This window comes from Octopus bimaculoides, chromosome 4, assembly GCF_046866305.1.
Source record: "Octopus bimaculoides isolate indiv1 chromosome 4, ASM4686630v1, whole genome shotgun sequence".
In the NCBI taxonomy this organism is placed as follows: Eukaryota; Metazoa; Mollusca; class Cephalopoda; order Octopoda; family Octopodidae; genus Octopus; species Octopus bimaculoides.
This window is the reverse complement of record NC_142931.1, coordinates 89,320,383-89,341,189: the sequence shown is the minus strand read 5'-3', so window position 1 is coordinate 89,341,189 and position 20,807 is coordinate 89,320,383. Positions and strand designations below refer to the sequence as shown.

The window sequence follows — 20,807 nt, the reverse complement described above, 5'->3', positions numbered from 1 at the left end:
TATATATATGTATATATATATATATATGATGATGATGATGTATATATATGTATATATGTATATATATATATATATATATATATATATATATATATATGTATGTATGTATGTATATATGTATATATGTATATATGTATATATATATATAGATAGATAGATAGATAGATAGATAGATAGATAGATAGATAGATAGATAGATACATGTAATACAGAGATCGACAGACAGGCAGACAGGCAGATGTATATATATGTATATATATATATATATATATATATATATATATATATATATATATATATATATATATATATATATATATATATATATATGTATATATATACATATATATATATATATATATATATATATGTATGTATGTATGTATATATGTATATATGTATATATGTATATATATATATATATATATATATATATATATATATAGATAGATAGATAGATAGATAGATACATGTAATACAGAGATCGACAGACAGGCAGACAGGCAGACAGGCAGGCAGGCAGGCCGAGAAAGAGAGAGAGTAGGAGATGGGAGAAGAAAGAGAAAGAGAGGGGAGAGAGAGAGAAAGAGAACAGCATCCACTCTCATACTCTCTTTTGATGACCGACATAACATATAAGTGGATTGATTGGTTAGTTAGAACCATACTAGTTTGGAGTAAAACATGTTATTTTAAATTTTATCTCTGCCTCTATCACTAGAGATACACACATAACGCACACACGCAAGTATTGGTAAAAGTGTGACAAAAAACTGTTGTATTTACAGTTGTAAATTTTTTTGCGGAAAAACTACATCGATGTCCCAGTCTGTACAGTTGGATTGATTTGGAACTTACTCGCACCCTATAAACATGCAAGGACAACATCAACAACTACCTTAGTTACTTCTTTACTCGTGGAACTACAAATTTATTCTTTTGGTAATCATCTGACCTTTATAGAAGCATTTCATTCTTATTATTTGTTATAATCGGTGTTGTTGTTTTTTTTACACGTGAGTTGCTTTTGTTTCCACTAGCAAATTTACTGACTAACTTTTCATTGTGTTTTTCATCCATTCAACTCCTCTTCCATTCTCTCTACTCTCCTTTTTCGTCCCACTCGCTGTTTGCTTTGTTTCATTTTCTATCCGGCTTGTTTTTCATTATTTAACAGATTTAATCCTTATAATATAACAAATATAATCCTTATAACAGATAATACAACTTTTCTTTTTAACATTTGCAACGAGCCTAACACTTTCAGAGATGAGTAAACTTCGAATGTTAAAACAATTGTTTTTCTGTCTCGTAGCTACTTCGACCCGCCCAATAACAACGTTTATATTTTATAGTATGCGACCATATACTTCATTCTCCTTACATATATCTATTTATTTGTGTATGTTTATCTATTTTTCTGTCGAGATCTATCTATCTATCTATCTATCTATCTATCTATCTATCTATCTATCTATCTATCTATCTATCTATCTATCTGTCTGTCTGTCTGTCTGTCTATCTATCTGTCTGTCTGTCTGTCTAATTTTTATGTGTGGGTGTTTATGTGTGTGTTTGTGCGCGCGCTCTTGTGTGTGTCACCTAACCTACCGGTTCATGGGCCGTATCTTCTTAGCTGACCTTTTCTTTGTTCCAGATGTGAACAGGTACTCCATAAGTGCCTTAGTTCAATAAATTCGGAGCGAGTCGGGTGGTAAACTTCAGATATTCTAGTTCGTAAAACATTAATTTTATTATTGTCATCAAGAACACGCGCGTGCGCACACACACACACACAAATTTTATACATTCATATCCCTAACTATTTATATTAGGTATGCACTTGTCTGTGTATATCTATCTTTTTATCATGGTTCCTCTGTCGATTTCAACGACTAACTCAGATGTTTAAAGCAGCTCACCTTCTCGTTAAATTAACGTATAGGTGGCCGAATATTCCATATACATGTGAAATTCTAGCATAATTCCTCCAATGAATTAGCATTTTACTCTCTGTCTCTGTCTATCTCCCGTCTCTCTCTCTCTCTCTCTCTCTCTCTCTCTCTCTCTCTCTCTCTCTCTCTTTCTCTCTCTCTCTCTCTCTCTATACACACACATACAGGTGAACTGATAAGTGCAAAACAAGGTGGAAAATATAGTACTCGAATACCAAAAAAGGTAGAGTATTATGCTTTTATTAAAGCTGCTAAATTATCACCGAACTGTTACTCAGAGTTTCACTTTCCCGTTCGTCGGACATCACAACTGTCCGACGAACGGGATCACGAAATTCTGAGTAAGTCTTGTGATATTTTGCAGCTTTAATAAAAGTATATGCGTGTGTATGTGTGTGTGTGTGTGTGTGTATATGTACTTTTATTAAAGTATATGTGTGTGTGTATATGTATATGTATATGTAAATATATATATCTGACGTCCTGTACACAGATATGCATCTATATATACATGTTGATGTAGGTATGTACATATATGTATGTATACATGCATATGCTTATATATCATTTGTATTGGTGCTCCAGCATGGCCACAGTCAAAAGACTGAAACAAGTAAAAAAAAAAATTTAAAAAAAAATATATATATATATATATATATATATATATATATATATATATATATATATATATATATATATATATATATATATATATATATATATATATATATATATATGAAAAAGCTGGACGCTTGAATAACAGGTACAACTGACGTGCTCACATACACTTTTTGCCCAGTTTTACTCAGTAAGTTTGGCTAGACCCAAATGTATGTTAAATGACATTTACCTAACATGCCCTATGGGACCATCTTAGTAATATTATAAATCCCCGAGCAATTCAGTGCATTGGGCCCCTCTAATATTTATTTATTGACTAAAGGTCATAGCATACATAGATAAGAATTGGGTTCCTAGACCTGGGAAGCCCACAGGTAACTAACTACTCTGTGAGCCCTTGCCTAAAGATGGCACTGATGCCGCTCACTGGAATCGAATCCGGAGCGTCATGACTGCTAAGCGAAGTGTGATTCATGGCAACATGCTTTAAACCTTCCACACTAATTTTCTCTTTTGAACTTCTTTGTGGCTGCTTGGTGATTCATTAACATTAGTTCTTTCTCTAAGGCGGCGAGCTGGCAGAAGCGTTAACACGCCGGGCGAAATGCTTAGCTGTATTCGGTTTGTCTTTATGTTCTGAGTTCAAATTCCACCGAGGTCGACTTTGCCTTTCATCCTTTAGGGGTCGATAAATTAAGTACCAGTTACGTACTGAGGTCGATCTAATCGACTGGCACCCTCCCCAAAAATTTCGGGCTTTGTGCCTAGAATAGAGAAGAACATTAGTTCTCTCTCTCTCTCTCTCTCCCACTCACTCCCCCCTCTCTCTATTGTGTGTGTGTGTGTGTGTGTGTATATCACGGTATCAACTAGACTGTCGGATGTTATTATCGCTGGTCACAATGCTCTTCGCATTGTTTTACCTTTCGAATGGCGCCATCCCACTCCCTGGCCAGGCGAGCGGGCCAACATTCCCCCTGATCGGAAGACTATTCCGTCACAGGGTTTCCCATCTACAGCTGAGTGAACTGGGGCAACGTGAAATTAAACGTTTTGTACAAGAACACAACGTGCACTCCCTGGTCCAGAGAAATACATACAAACTTACATACATACATACAAATACACACACTCACACATATATATATGTATGTATGTATGTGTATTGCATGTATATTGTATGTATGCATATCTACAGTTTAGTGCTCCTACGCCTCTGACTTTGTTTCCTCATAACTTTCTGAAAAATGCATATTTTGAAAAGAAATTTTGCAGAAGTACATTTTCGAGAATATAGATTACGTAATACTGACATCTCAAAAATATAAACCTGAAAAAAAAAAAGAAATAAACTGTGAAAAAAAATGTTCATGTTGGTGCCCCAGCATGGCCGCAGCTGTTGAGTTGAAACTAGTAAAAAAACGTTATGAACTTTGCTGAGACAAAGGACGAGATTAATGATCCGACACTCCTCCAAAAATGTTTTCTAAGTTCTATCAGCCATTGTCATCTACACCTTCGAAAACATTACCTATGCAAAATTTCATTTAAATTAACGCATTTTTCTGAGATTTATAAGGAAAATTAAGTCGGAGGTGCACCAAATAGGCATAGCTATATGGTTAAGAATTTCACATCGGGTTCGTACTGTAGTTTCGGGTCGTTCCAAGCTTTGTAACGAAAGCTGGATAGATCGAAACTGTGTGTGTGTGTGTGTGTGTCTAAGACGTCGGAGTGCTTGGACTGACTGTACCTGTAGTACCAAGTGTAAACATTGTCTCACATTGTCACATTGATTTTTTCCGAGCATCATGTTAAGGGTCATATTTCTATTCAATGCTCAATAGCTATATGTCAATGAGTAGGTTGTTCAGCTGATGGAATAACTGAAATGCTCACCGTCGAAACTGACAGAAATCCATTATGTTGGTATTGCTCTCTGTCTTTGTATGTATATATACATGTATGTATGTTTATACGTGTGTGTGTTTATGTGTGTGTGTGTGTGTGTGTGTGTGTATTTATATATATATGCATATATGTATAATATATATACATATATATGTCATTCATATCGCATATTCAAAAATGTTTTCGAATGTAAAGTTTTTATATTGTATTTTAAACATGCTGACATGTTTACTAAAATATCCATGTCTGTGTATGTTATTTGTTTTCTGAGTATTTTCACATATAGTTTTAATCTCTGATTTCAACTCTCAACAAATTATCAACATTTTATTTAACAATTACTGAATATTATTATGATGTAATGAGGCTGATGAAGCTGTTCTAGTGTTATCACCGTTTTTGCGTTTAAACAGCTTTTATCAAACAACCAACCAACCCTCTGTTCTCTTCGATACACTACAAAGATGATTTTCTCAAATCATAATACTTGTATCAAATAAAGGAATTGGTTATTAATAGACAGAATGTTACCCCTTTTTTGTCTTCTTGTTTTACTGAATTTGGCTTCCTGGCCGTTTGTTACCACACCCTAATTCTCCTCTATCCCCTATGTCAGCTGATTCTGTTAGAAGAAAAAAGGCAACATAAAATTTCTGCCTGCAAGTCAAAGTATGTTCTTTACTCTCAGCATCCTACATGCAGCAGATTGTGTAGGGGCTAACAGAGAATAACTTACCCAGTACTTCGTTGCTGCATTCTAATCTAATCTTACTACACCTTACTCCATCATACCATTCTATTTCCCTTTATTAACGCCTTCACTAAAAGCACGTTCTTTTTTTTTTTTTTTTTTTTTTTACTTATTAATGATCAAAATAGGTAAGGGTATCTCATTTCGTGTTACACAGTTCTGATCTTTAACTACGTTAGAGAAAAGTAAATCATATTTCCGTTAATGTTTAAAAATTCATATGTAGAATAGATAGAAATCTGGATCTGATCCACAAGACAAACAAATAAGTTACATCGGCGTGAAAGTAAAAAATGCCAAGAATTAAACTCAGGAATTTTGATTAACGAAAGGATAACAGAACTTACAAACTTCCTCAAGTTTCATATACGCTAAAGTATCAAGAAGTTGAAGTCCATTTCCACCCAACCAGCCATCCCAGAGTTTCTATAAATAAGCTGGTGAGAGAGGAGGGGTGAGAGGGCAAGTAAATTAAGAATCTGTAAATAAAAAAGAAGGTGCATACATATACAACTTATTCATCTATATAAACATAGGCTTAAGAGCTATTTCTTCTGGTTGAATTTTACTGAACATGCCAAAAAGTAATGAGAAATTCATGCGTGTGTGTGTGTTTATGTGTGTGTGTGTGTGTGTGTGTGTGTGCGTGCGTGTGTGTGTGTTTATAAATTTCTAATTTTTTTAATAGCTTTCTTCGACCACTTCGTTTTACTGAAATCCATGCACGCACACACACACACACACACACCTCTCTCTCTCTCTCTCTTTCTATCTCCTATGTTTTTTTTTTTTCATGTTATGCTACAACGATAGATAAAGCCTTATACAGTTGATAAAATAAACACATACCTATTATAAATAGTGTGCATTCACAACAGTCACATGTGAGGTTGAAGGGTAGTTAGAGCATCTCATGAACCATGCCTATGTTCATTTCTATAAATTTTAAGTTACGAAAATAGACTTATTTAGGTTACAAAACTTCGGTGAAATCAAGAAATCAACAGTCGATTTTCCATTCCTTCCTTATTTTAACAATGTTGCTTTTTGCCCCGCATATTCAAAGAGAAACCATCAATCCGGTCGTTCGACCTGTTTTCTTTTTCAAATAACACACCCTTATAGTAATTTTTTTTGTTTTTTTTTTTGTCAAGATGGGGTCGTCAAGACTGGAGTATCTTTGGCCATAAGTTTGCTCGATCAGGGCTTAGAGCTAAGCTACAGCTTCGTTCCCATTTAGATACAATAGTTGATTCGAAATCAAACATCAACACGAGCCATTGAAGGAATCACTATATATTCACTCAATTTACTAGAAATAGTAACCAAATCTCCCACAAATCATACTACATCATTTTAAATGAAGACGGACGTACAGGATAATGTAATCCTAAATGCTCAAGGCCTTAGAAATAAATGGGACGGTCAGGACATTAACCATAGATCTGCTCAACCAGGGCAGACTTGGGTCTAAGCAACAGCAACATTGACTGTTCGAGCTCCATTCATATGTTCATAACCTTGACGCATGTTAAGCTGTTTTGTTATTAGGTGGTATAAGTACCTTAGCTACACAAATGTAGACTAAACAATCGGATTACAGGAATCTATACAGTTTCTGTTACAAATATATTCGAATTAAATAATTGTATTAATGTCATAATTTATTAGTTATAGAGTGAATGGGTTTATTAACTTTATCACATGTTTCTGTCTTCACTACATTTCAACAAATAGATTGTCTGGTAATATTCAGGACCCATTTCATATCCTTTTAATGTTTTACTGATTTCATTTAAAAGACTGCGCTCATGCTTGGGTACCACCCTCAAAGGTTTAATTATTCGCATCAGCTCCAGTATTTACATTTAAATTTTTACACTTATTTTATTAATCTCTATTTATCAAACGCGAAGTTATGGAACATAAACAAATGTAAACGCGGATACGTGTTCGCGCGCGCGCGCGCGCACGCACACACATGACGGGCTTCCGAACAGTTTCCGTCGACCAAATTTTACTCACAAGGCATTGATCGACTCGAGACTAGAGAAGACATTTGTCAAGGTGTGACATAGTGATATTGAAAGTGAAACCACATAGTTGCGAAGCGAATTCCTTAACTACATATCAATCTTTGAAAGACTGTTGTCGTCGTCGTCTTCGTTATTTATCTCTAAAGCACTCCTGATTATACAGGTGTATGATCAAAAGTCATTCCGTTCAGTGATGTAACTAGATTCTAAAGTTAGGGGAAGCGATCACGTAAAAGGCTGCCATGATACATTTTTATTTTGCTTTTACAACCACTAAAATCAAAGCACAAGAAAGCTACCGCTTTTATGGACGTACGTAATCGTTATTTTGTAGTTAAACTGAAAATCCAAGTTTTGCTGTAAGCTCATAAATTTTAAGGCATAATAAAAAAAAACACGGAGATGCACTTGCATAGCAAGTGACCTGATCTGAGATCGTGTGCTGGAACGAAAACAATTGCAGCGTGGAAGGTGTTTATAAGCCATTTAAAATAACACACAAAATCCGTTAGATTCACTTCAACATTTAAATTTAATTTGTCAAAATATTTTCGTCGCTTTGAGACCGCGACCTGTTCACTGACAAGTTATTTTAAGTTTTAATATAAAATGGAAAAAAATTACCAATGTGAAAACTGTATTATAAAACTACAACAGTTTCTTTTGTCTTAGCTTCACTTTAGCAAAGTTATCTGTTACTTCATTATTATCCACTTCAGTTACCAAGTCTTTTTCAAATAAGAGCACAACTAACCCAGACAATTTATCCCCACCCATTGCACAATGAAGGTAGGGCTTTATGTATTTTAGCCGACTGGTGGATTGTTCCGCAAGTGCGCTTGTAATTTTCAAGGTCAGAATATAATGTGGTACAATGGGAAGGGTTTTGATAAATGGAACACACGTCATTAGTGGTCATTAATTTAAGTATACAGTTGACAGTTTCTCGACACTAAAATTTTCTTATTGCTAGTGTTCATTATTTCTTTGTATTCTTTGTATATATCTTTGAATGAATAGATCTCATGCACGATTTCTATTTGATTGTGGATGAGATCTGAATACTATAGATTCTCATTTGTTCACATTATTTGTGTCGTTAAAACGCTTTGGCTTTTGAGTACTAAATTTAGACGTTTTTGAAAATGTTCAAATCAAATGTTTGATATTTATAGTAGAATTCAAGAACATTAAGTAGGATTCAATAATGAATTTCTTTTGAACTTCAAATACTCCTTCATTCTTTGCAGTTTCAGCTTGGAATCTTTTTCTTTTCCATTCCCAGAGTTGCCAGTATTCTGTACACATTTTATAAACCAACTTTAGCTGTTTCGTTTTCAACTTGTTTGAATTGAGATTTATACTCATTTTGTATATTTTTCATATCTTTCTCAAAAATGAGAAGCCATTACCATATCTAGACTACTCTACTGTAAGTACATAAACAAAACGAAAACTTTGTTTAGCGCTATACTCCTAGATATAAGAACAACTAAAAATTCACAAGCACATAATTGTTTCTACTATATCATTTGCTTCAGTGTGAGTTTTGTATGCGAACAGTTTTCTGTTAGCGCTAATACATTCCGCAAGACTCCATCCTTGTAAGTTTCTTGGTGTGCAATTGGCATCACAAGATATCTTTAGAATTAGTGCTAACCATTTGATGGTGTTGTCCTTTTAGTTCTGAAAGACGAAGTAAACTGCCAAGGAAAAAGTATAGACGCTTTATAGAGTTACAAAAAGCAGTTTGGTTTGAATATTGACGTTTAGTTGTGGCAATTAGAATAATTTTAAGTTGAAGCAACTTCCCTAATCTTTGGAGGTCAAATATTTTACCTGACATGGTGCTTGCTCCATCATAAGACTGACCGTTGCATATGGTTATTGTAAGTCCTACATTTTTGATTGTTGAAAGAATGTTGAAAAATGTCCGGCCTATGCTCCTGGTAATTTATAGTATTATACAAACCATTCCACTGTTTCACCGTTTACTGTTACCTATTGCAAAGAGAAAGAAAATTGATCAATTCTGTTGATGTCAATAGCGGAGAAGGACGTTCTATCCGAAGCAATAATTTAATACCGAAATCAAACAATTGGAACAGAGGTATAGGGGATTTTTTCTGTTTGGTGTATATTTCCAGTTTCATTGAAAATTTCCACACAAATAGTTTTTCATGTCAATTCTGAAAATTCATAACTATTTTTGGAGAAAATAATAATAAAGCAAGCTGACAGCGAGATCCATCCATTCTCGACATGCCATCGCTTTGCTATGGAATGTGCCATGATTTTTTTTTGTTTGTTTTTTTCCTCTTTTTCGAAATTCGACAATGACTAATAAAAACGTTACAAAATCTTTAAAGATGAAAATATTTAATGGAAGAAAATGGTACCCTTCCACCCCCACCCGAATTAAACCGAAGCTTAAACCTAAACTCTACATCCTAGCCATAACCCTAAACCCTATTCCCTAACCTTAAATCCTAACCCTAACCATATGATGGTAGCCTTTAGTTTCTATGGGAACATCCACAAATAACAAGTTATTGATTTCCATAAGATCGAGAATGAATCGTTCTGATTGGTTAAAATGACAAAACAAATTCGATCTGTAAAGATTTGCAGCATTTTAATATTTTCTCCAAAAATATGGTTGAAATTTTCGTAATTGGCATGAAAATTACATCTGTGAAGAAATTCCCAATAAAATCGGACACGGTGCACCAAACCGAAAAGATCCGTTGTATGTAAAGTTGTATGCACATGAAAAAAAGGCACAATAAATCATGTTGAATACAAGATAATAATCATACAGAGTATAAACAACAAAGCCACTTAAATTAGCAGCTAAATTACATAGTTATACAATAGAGGAACATATCAAGAATCTCTAGCGAGTATTGAAAGTTGGTAAACGCAACGAGTATGCTAGAAAAAACAGTGGAAGTTTGTATTCATATCGAATCGAAGAATATCTCGGTTCACTGATTCTGGGCTGTTAGCATTCTCCCCGTGGTTGAATAATCTCTCAGCGACTGTAGGATCTATTTGTTTATCTCTTGATTGTTGAAACCTGTGCGAGTACAGAATCTGTTGACGCTTGTCTCAGCATGCGATCGAAACAAGCGAATGGCAGTGAAAGAGAAAGAGAGATAGAAAAGATGAGTGGAAGATTTTTTTCTGACTGGCCAAGAACGATATGTGCTCAGGCAACATATTTACTCTCAAAAGAAAGCCAATTCTTATGTCCTCATATAATATAGTGGGATAAGGGAACTAGAACTACATTTTCTAATGTCTTTCCTTTTAAGGACGATAGGGTATAATTTAAGAGAGATTTGCATGCTGTCTTGCATTATTTTTTTTTGTCTCACTGCTTTATAACATAATGGATAAGAACTTGGACGTATATTATTGAATGATCTCTGGCTCAATCAGCACTCGATGCAGAGTCTAAATTGCTCGTAACGTCATGTTTTTATTTATACCGGTATCCTAGCATGGCCATACTCCGATGACTGACACATATACAAGAATAACAGAATGAACAAAATATATGCTCATGTGTGGATAGCGAACGTTCATAACGTTAAATCAGAATATCAGTTATATTTTACAAGGCTGCCAATTCATGGAAATCATATTGAGTCGTCGTAAGATGTCTGTGTTTGCATATTTCATTATACTCCTGTGTGTTAGAAGTTTCAAAGCTTGCAAATTGTTTAACTTATGGAAGTTTGGTTTCCTGTATTTGGAAATTGTGGAGATTATTGATTTGTTTCCAATATATAAATATTGTATATTGGTTTATTGGTATTCAGAATTAACTCTCAGACAGACAGAGATTAATTAATTTTCATGATGGCTGCTTCAGGAAAAAAGGCAGTTATAGTGTGATACAAACAGTAAAGTTAGAGCTAACACACTAGCATTAATACAAGAAACCAAAACTTTTAATCAATTAAAATTACACCTTTACTGATGACAAAAATAATTAGCCTAATGATTAAGTTTGGAGAGAAAGCTTTTCTTAATCCAATTAAAAACATGAAATCTCAGTGATAAAGGGAGCAGGAGAAGTCACTCTAAGTATAACCGAGGATTGAGATCAGGGTTGAAGTGTGGCAGAGTGGAAACGTGAGAGTCGTTTGGTGTTATGGTCTGTCACAATGATTTAGCGTGAATCATTTCATATTTCATCATATAACAGATTTACTCGATGTTATGCATAATAAAATAATTCTATAGATTTCTTATGTGCATGTTAATTGTAATGTTTAGCTACTTTCTCTGTTTGTGAAAGCGCGTGGTCTAATGGTTAAGATGTTGCTCGCAAGATCGTGGTTTCGATCGGGCGGTGCGTTGCGTTCTTGAGTACAGCATATTATTTCACGTTGCTCCAGCCTACTCAACCATACATGAATAACCCTGCGGCAGACTGGCGTTCTGTTCTGAGGGAATGTTGTGATCTCAGTTTCTTATACGCTAAGGAAACCGGGTAACTTATCCAATTGTCACCTTGTTGGTTCAACGTTGGAGGAGACCAAGATGATATCTGTGTCTGCTCGCGACTACTTAGACTGCTAAAACAATTGACAAAAACATGGTATATATTACCAAGCTATACTCGCTCGCGAATGACGGCCGGCTCTACTTTATATTAAAACCGCCATGAAAAGAAGTCATAATTACTACAGTTCTTACTCCCATGATATTTCAGAATAAATCTTTTACAATTATCTTTATCTTTTCTTTCTGAGAAGAGAAAGTATATATATTAAATTAACACCTTGATCATAGATGATATATTAAGTTTTTGCTAAATGACTTTTTCTTTATATGTGTTATGGGAGAAGAATAAATTAACGTGAGCTTTATTTGTGTCTAAACAAACCTTACAAGGATGATATATGCGTTTAAAACGATGTGTTTCGTTTTCTCTATTCTAGACTTTTTTCCTTCAATATTTGCAGTAAACAAATCAGGTTGTCAGTTTAGGCTCTAGATAGGTGGGCAAGCTGTATGCGGCCCGTGGGACGTTCTGAATAGCACATCTAATGTAAAATTGCTTTAAACTTTTTTCGTAGTGCAGTATATATATTTTAATTCTACATGGAAAGTTTAATTTTGTGGTCACGAATAAACGCCATTTTGTCACGTGATACACATCGTAACATCGTATAAATTCTATGCTTCATGGGTAATACTACAGTCAACAAAGAATCTTCGATAAGATAAGTGATGTTGTTCTTTTTATTAATACTGTTGAACGTCCGAATTCATTTAATAGTTAATAACACTATCTTTTTATATGTTTTCCTATTCTTAATCTACGCCTTTAACTTGACAGATGATTATTATTATAAAACCTCGACACTTTATATATTGTACTAATAATTGCTTAAACGTACAAATAATTTTACTTTTTCCTATTTTATTTTATTGCATTTTAAATATTAGGATACGTTTATCGAAGTTACAAGACTTGAAGAGTGTCCTCATTCTGTGTGGAACTTATCTTGATCGATTTATTGTAAATTACCCAGATCTTTTCCACTTTTATGTGGCCACGAAACGCGCGTAGTCTATTATTCACTTTCGTTTTTATAAATTTACTAAACTGAATTAAATTTTTAATTAATATTTTATAGATTTTATGGATTATAAATTTTCTTTGGGATTTTTTTAGTTTCATATTCTTTTAATAATTAAAATCTAAACTGTTAATATATGAATGCGAAATAGATAGTTGAATAACTGTAAACCTACTTTTGGGCCACCCTGTATATATATATAAATAGTCAACCTACCCTTGTATATATATATAAATAGTCAACCTACCCTTGCTAAAAATGACCGGCCAATAGCCCGCCAGAACGTTATGTGCAAATTATACACTAGGTGTCTCAATCTGTTCTTGCGGGCTATTGGCCGGTCATTTTTAGCAAGGGTAGGTTGACTATTTTAGGGAATTGAAGGAGCGTACTTGCAGTTGATCACCATTGGGGCAGTTCTTGTGTGCTCTTGTTACTTTCTTCATACAACCGTATGAGATCTTGTCGATAACAGGGGACATTTTTCAGCCAGTAACCTGTTATGGTTCAGGAGATTTCTTGTTTGATATTTTCTGTAGAAGTGTTTCTGCAATTTTGCCGTCTATTTCATATTGCTTTTGTTGGACATGTGCCAGTAATTCGGCTGCGATTCTTTTAAACATGCAGCTTGTTTGTTGAATTTATCAATTTTTTTTCTCCATACAGGTCTCCAGTAACTCCCAAACTCATCTTTTGTGGGGTGTCTTTTACAGAAATTGAGCCTTTCACGTTGAAGCTGCAATAAACTGACTTGGGATTCCCGGCAAATAATTTATTGAGCATTTGTCGGTTTTTAGTTTTTCAGCTGTATCTGAGAGTTGTTTCAGCTGGTGCAGATTGAAGTTTAGGTTTTTGAATCCTATATCACCAAATCGCCTCTGTAGTATTTTTTTTCTGAGGTCCTAATGTCGTGTGAATTTGTTCTCTGTGTTCTCACAACGATTTGTGAGATACTTTTTCGTAGGAATAAAATTGTATTTTTTAAGTTACGTGCTCATACTGGTTCAAGCTTTCTGCTTGAATCTCGACTGCGTGGCTTCAGCTCTTTACGGTACTCTAGTAATGTAATAGATGAGACATATGTCAAAAGATTAATGGTTTCATAGGTTGTTTTCATACCTCTGGACTGTGTAGTCAGCAAATATTTGTTTATTGTTTTATTTACTGCCTCTAATACTAATTTATTGGGTTCTTTGTTTATACTGGTGTTGTATGGCTTGTCATTCAAATTAAGGTTATGGGCCTGTGAAAACATATCCCAGGCGTTCACAAGTTCCTGGAGTTCTCCCGTTTGTACAATATAGGTATGAATTTCAGCTAATTGTTGGTGTGTTGTTTACTGTTAGAATTAGCTGACCGTTCTGTCTGCCCTTCATTGGAAGTGGGATGATTATCTTCAATGGCTAGCTTTATAATGCCACTTGTTTTGAATCCGACATTTCGGTTAGATGTATTAATTTATATCTGATGATACGTTTTTCTTGTTCATTTAAATGTTTTAGGAGAAAATCTAATTCTGGGTGTTTGGAGTTCTTCAACTTTTTTATTGGACTGACCACAATGTATGTATGTATGTATGTATGTATGTATGTATTATGTTCTCTCTCTTTAATTTAGAATAAATTTTGACCGGCCACTTACTTGGTAGCAAAGTTGTGAAGGAAACCATCTTGTTTTAAACTTAGGAAGGTTTTCCGATTTTCATAGTCCCAGATATCGTGATCATTTGTATCGTATGAATAAAGGATTTGCATTCTCTCTCCAAGATCCCAAATTCGGCCTTACTTTTCTCGGATGTGTTGGTATGTATCCTGTTGCTCCAATAATAATAATAGGTACGAAGTGTATCTTGGATACTGGATTTGCAAATTCCTTATCAATGGGCCATATATGCCTTCTTTCTCTTGTATTTTTCTAATCACATTCGTGACAAGAGGGCAGCTGGTTTCTTCAAAAGATCTTCTCTTTGTGGTCTCACACAACAGTATCTGGCCGGTTGTGTTTTAACCTGGTGGTTGTTTTAATTTTTAGGTTCCACCAATATTCTTTTGATCAATTAGTCTCAATATGGTCAACTTCGCCAGTAAGTGTTTTCTTTTTTGCTATCCTGTTCCAGACAGTTCTGGCTACCGCATCATGCCTCATGGGAAGATAATATCTGGAAGACATTCTCTTGCATTCAACAATAATATGGTTGATGTCTTCTGTCTTGGTCTTGCATCGCCTACATTTGTTGTCTGTCAACGTTTTCTGTCTTTTATGCTGTCGTTACATGGTGAGGATCTCTTGTTCTTGAATTGTACGGGGGTAGCCTTCGAAGTGGGATGTCATAAACTTGTTGGTACTTCATGCCAAGCTTTTGATATGATCAGTCCATTCTACGGTTTGTGTTTTACGTGCCAAGTACTCAAGTACTATCTTCTCAGTGAACTGGTCCATTTTTTAGATTCTGTTCTGATAAATAAATTTTACCAGTGCTCCTGTATCAGCTCTTATTTCATAATTCAAGTTCATTAATTATGTTGTTGATATCATAGTCACAGACTTGGGAAGACAATTACTAGTCTCTTTCCTCTGCTGCAGATATTGTTTCAGTGTCACAATATGTGCTTCATATGACATCGATACAGATTTAAGATCACGGCCACCGTCCTTACATGGGAAGAAGTATAGCTTATCTACATCTTCATTGATTTTGAAGTTTTCTGTAACAGTGAGCAGCTTGCGAGTTCGAACATCTATCTCATTGAGTTCCTATAGAGAACAGTTCAGAAGGCCACACGTAGACGTGAGGACAGGCACTACAAAGGTGTTGTGGGCAACATGCTTGTTGTAAGCTGAGAGTTCTGATGATCACATTCTTTTCACGCTCCTAAAGTATTCGTTCCTGGTTCTCTCCTGGGTCCATCATATCTGACATTCTCATCTTGTCCAAGATACCTATGTATGTATGTATGTATGTATGTATGTATGTTTGTATGGGCTACAAAACCTCCATAAAATAGAAACCCTTAAACGTGTATTAGCTTTACCAATATTAGAATCCTTCTGAAGGACAATCATACAATATTTAACGAAGGACTTCCTCGTGCAATGAGCGTTATCGGTATAGTCTCATTAATGCTGAAGTTTCCCATTTGCCCTAGCAATGCTTGGCGGTTCAGTTCACAACTCTTTAAAACCCTTCAACCAGATCAAAGCTAGCAGCTACGTTGCTCAAATAAAGGCGTAAATTCCATCCTTTTAGATAAAATACGAACGATTAATAATATTCTCAACTACACTAACTTAATCTAAAGAAGCATATAAATTATTTCCACCTAGTAAAATACAACTCTTAATACCCATGTATCAGAGAACTTTTATACTCCAAACAACATTAACCAACCTAAGAAGAATAAGTTAATTTCGCTTAGTAAAACACCCAACGCACTATAAACCTGTCAGCGTAAGACTTAGTTCATATAGTATCAAAGTTATGTAATATACATTATCTTTTACTTATTTCAGTCAGTTGACTGCGGCCATGCTGGGGCATCACCTTGAAGGGTTTTAGTCGAACAAATCAACTCTGGGACTTATTTTTTGAAGCCTGGTACTTATTCCATCTCTTTTTGCCAAACTGATAAGTTACGGGGAGGTAAGCAAACCAGCACCAGTTGTTAAGCGGTGGTGGGCGACAAACACAGACACAGAGACACATACATACATGGGCCTATCATATATATATATATATATATATATATATATATATATATATATATATATATATATATATATACGACAGATTCCTTTCAGTTTCCGTTTACCAAATCCACTCACAAGGCTTTGGTTGGCCCAAGGCCACAGTAGAAGACACTTGCCAAAGGTGTCATGCTGTGAGACTGAACCCGGACCAATGTAATTGAGCAAGCTCCTTACCACACACTCATGCCTGTACCTAATATATTTAGATGTTCACATAATTACTGTCAAATGTATATGTTGATGTGATAATATGAATATGATTTGAAACATTACTCTAAAGTATCAAGTCTGATACTCTCCTTTAATTATAAGAAACGCAATGGTAAAATGTTGCACCTCCTGCATTAGGAATAAATATTCTGGGTTCAAGCCCAACATAGAGAAATTAATACAAGCCAAAACTGGGTACCTGAAAACAATTAGCGTTTGAAGGGGTTAAAACACGAAATTTAAAGATTTAGAGCATGATTTATTTTTAGATATGTCAAAGTTTCTATTCTTTGGGTGGTAGACTTTATCCTATCGCCCAGTTTAACAGCACCATTTGACCTTTTAGTGAAGTGCACTCCGTTAAAAGTATTCAGATGTGGGCTTTAGTTTGAGGGTAACGTCCCTCCTCCTACAAGTCTCGGGAGCCTTAAAAAAAGGCCATGGCGCTGTCATTTCCCCTCTAAGTCGTGCAACATAAATCGATATTTCACTTGTATTATTCGTCATTCTGGTATGGTGATATTAAATATTTTTTCCCATCCGACATTAACATTTGCTACAGAATTTTTACCTAGCAACTTCAGAAAATATACAACAGAACGACGTTATCAGTATTTCGTTTAGAGATAAGACAATCACGTTTTTATTTTTAATGTTATATATCTTTAATAAAGAGGATTACTACATTCCTCTATATACGATAAACAATCGGGAATGAAAACTTTCAACATAGATAGGCAATTCTATACCATAAGCTCTTAGAACCGACGAAGCTTGGATTTATCTTCTAAAATAAAGAAATCTCAACGATTGAACCACTATTGCTAATGCAAACTCAGAAAACATATCAGGCAGAAAATTTCCATTCATTTTAAGTAAAGCCACATTAATCGAGATATTCACTGTTTTCTATTGTTATCACAACATAACTTAATTCTCAGAATTCTGTCTCCGACGTAATCTTCGATGAAAGCATGCACTAGTTTGCAACTCAATTCACAGTCGATCCGCCTAACCTTTGCAGTGATTCGCTAAAACACTTAGCAAGTGTCTTGTTATTCTTGCTATCTGTGCAGATGTTATCTCTTCTGCACCTGTCCCTATTGTTATCACTCAGCAAGCTATTAACAAAACAGGATATAATTTTCTTTTCTGATATTAGTTGCTCCATTAACTTATGAAACCGGGACAATGTAGTTCATAGCATAAACCAAAAACAATGTTTGACAGCTCATGCATGACCAGGTTTGCAGGCCTATGAAATAAAAAGGTTACTATGAGAAACGATCAACTACATAGACGAAAAATGCAGGTCTCAAGGCAGGGAGTGCAAGCGCACCCACTAAATTTTGGTAGGGGAGCGGGTGATGCAATGAAAACAATTTGAATATCCTCTTTAAAAAAATTCATTGCCAAAACGAACGAGCGTAATAACATTTTAGATTGATTTGAAATATTACATTTCCATTTATCTGATTTTATTGTCGTACAAATATAATAATAATTTTTATATACCTGTTTTTGTTTTGATATTAAGATCGAAACAAAATCGACCTTGTTTGTAAAGATTTTGGATCCAAGTTAGCACCCATTAAACAAATTTTATTCCTGGTCTTACGCAGATGTGGAGAATGTAAATCTAGTTGTAGTTATAAATGGAGCATTTGCTAATTGTAAAGGCTTAACTCGAAAATCTTCAGTTAACTCAGTGCATACAAAATACAAGAGAGAGCCTTGCTTTGCATGGCCCATCTAACACCGAAAATACTAATTCCGCTAATTGTAATTAAAATCTAAATGTGATGCTGGATGGTTGTCGTTCATGATTGGTGCCCACTAACAACTAACCGAAGTCAGTGAGAAACTAATAAACTTTGTGAAATTGTAATAAGAATTGTAATAGCACTATACAAATGACTGAGTTCAAGACGAATTTGTTCAGAATGTAGCATAGTCTCCTTGACTTCCGGTACATAGTAGCATTGATTTTTATCGGTCAGAGTAGGTTTCGAACTCCTGCAGTTGCGTACTAAACTAACTATAGTCAAATATAAATCCAATTCGGTACTCTATTGTCTATCAAATGTTACTCATATGTTATTTATGTCGCAATTTACATGAAATATGTTCATATAACATTTTAAAACACTGCGTGTAAACTAGCAAGTACATCAATTCTCCCTTTATCTTAATTACTCCTTATTCTGGAAAAAATAACTCATTCTCGAATAGCATCCTGATAATTTTATTTGTTTATTAGTTTTAGTGTCAAACATTGTTTTTCTACTTCAAAGCTGTATCGTTCACGAATCTTTCCAGCAACCTTTACTATAACAATGTAGTCTAAAATCTCCTATGAACCGACCAAAAGTTATGTCACTCAATGCCAACACCCATATTTGTTTTTAATCTGTGACAATTATCAGCGAAATACCATAGTTAATGATTGCATGATTATAACTTAATGATTGCGTAGGGTCTCTGAAGTTAGGAAAAATGTTTAGCTGTCCCGCCACCACCTATCGCGCGCGTGTATGCATATATGTATATGTATGCGCACGTGTGTGTGTGTGTGCATATATATATATATATATATATATATATATATATATATATATATATATATATATATATATATGCACGTGTTTGTGTGTGTGCATATATATATATATATATATATATATATATATATATATATATATATATATGTATGTATGTATGTATGTATGCATGCATGTGTGTATGTATGCATGCATGCGTGTGTGTGCGTGTGTGTTCAACTATATTTTATTCAGTTTTCCTAGATTTTTTTGTCGCTCTTTCCATGGTTTGTAGCTTTGTGTTTGTCAACTGAAATCAATCTGTATTGATATTATTTTCCGTTCTATATGCCAAGTTTACCTAGATTGCCTGATCTAAGTAAAGCGAGTTATTCTGATTGAGATTCAGCTTTACGAAGAAAAGAGTTAACCTATATTGAATAAAAACAAACAAAAATATATACAAAACATCAGGAGTAGCTGTGTGGTAAGTAGCTTGCTTACGAACCACATGGTTCCGGGTTCAGTCCCACTGCGTGGCACCTTGGGCAAGTGCCTTCTTATAGCCTCGGGCCGACCAAAGCCTTGTGAGTGGATTTGGTAGACGGAAACTGAAAGAAGCCCGTCGTATATATGTATATATATATATATATATATATATATATATATATATATATATATATATATATATATATATATATATATATATGTATGTGTATATATGTATATGTGTGTATATATGTGTATGTGTGTGTGTCCCCCAACATCACTTGACAACCGATGCTGGTATGTTTACGTCCCCGTAACTTAGCGGTTCGGCAAAAGAGACCGATAGAATAAGTACTAGGCTTACAAAGAATAAGTCCTGGGGCCGATTTGCTCGACTAAAGGCGGTGCTCCAGCATGGCCACAGTCAAATGACTGAAACAAGTAAAAGAGTAAAAGAGTAAAAGAGTAAGAGAGAGTGTCCGAAGAAACTAATCGTGGTCTTCGTCGGCAAAACGTGTTTAGTAAAGTTTGTTAATATAGGTTTGTATTAAGAGACGGAGGAGAAGAAAACCCTAATGTTTCCAGCTAAGCCTTACGTCAGAGAGAGAGAGAGAGGATAATTTTAAAAGCATTAGTTAATGTTGTATTTAACTGTTGTCTTAATTTTAACAGAACTCGTTTCAATGGACAAGCGTGATTTATAATTTCCCGGTCGATGCACCAAAATAGGCGCAGGCCTGGCTGTGTGGCAAGAAACCTGTTTCCCAACTACATGGTTCCAGGTTCAGTCCCACTGCGTGGCACCTTGTGCAAATGTCTTCTACTATAGCCTCGGGTCAACCAAAGTCAGACGGAAACTGAAAGAAGCCCGTCGTGTGTGTGTGTGTGTGTGTGTGTGTGTGTGTGTGTGTGTGTGTGTGTGTGTGTGTATGTGTGTGTGTGTGTGT

The 20,807-nt window shown here is 34.8% G+C and overlaps 1 long non-coding RNA gene across 1 annotated transcript in view; it reads left to right on the top strand.

Moving 5' to 3' along the window:
• Positions 1-489: 489 nt before the first annotated feature.
• The window catches only part of LOC106869446 (uncharacterized), a 65,620-nt gene continuing 45,302 nt past the window's right edge, over positions 490-20,807 (top strand). Inside the window, exon 1 of the long non-coding RNA XR_001409400.3 lies at positions 490-942. This is a non-coding gene — a long non-coding RNA (uncharacterized LOC106869446). The remainder of the gene's footprint in view (positions 943-20,807) is intronic.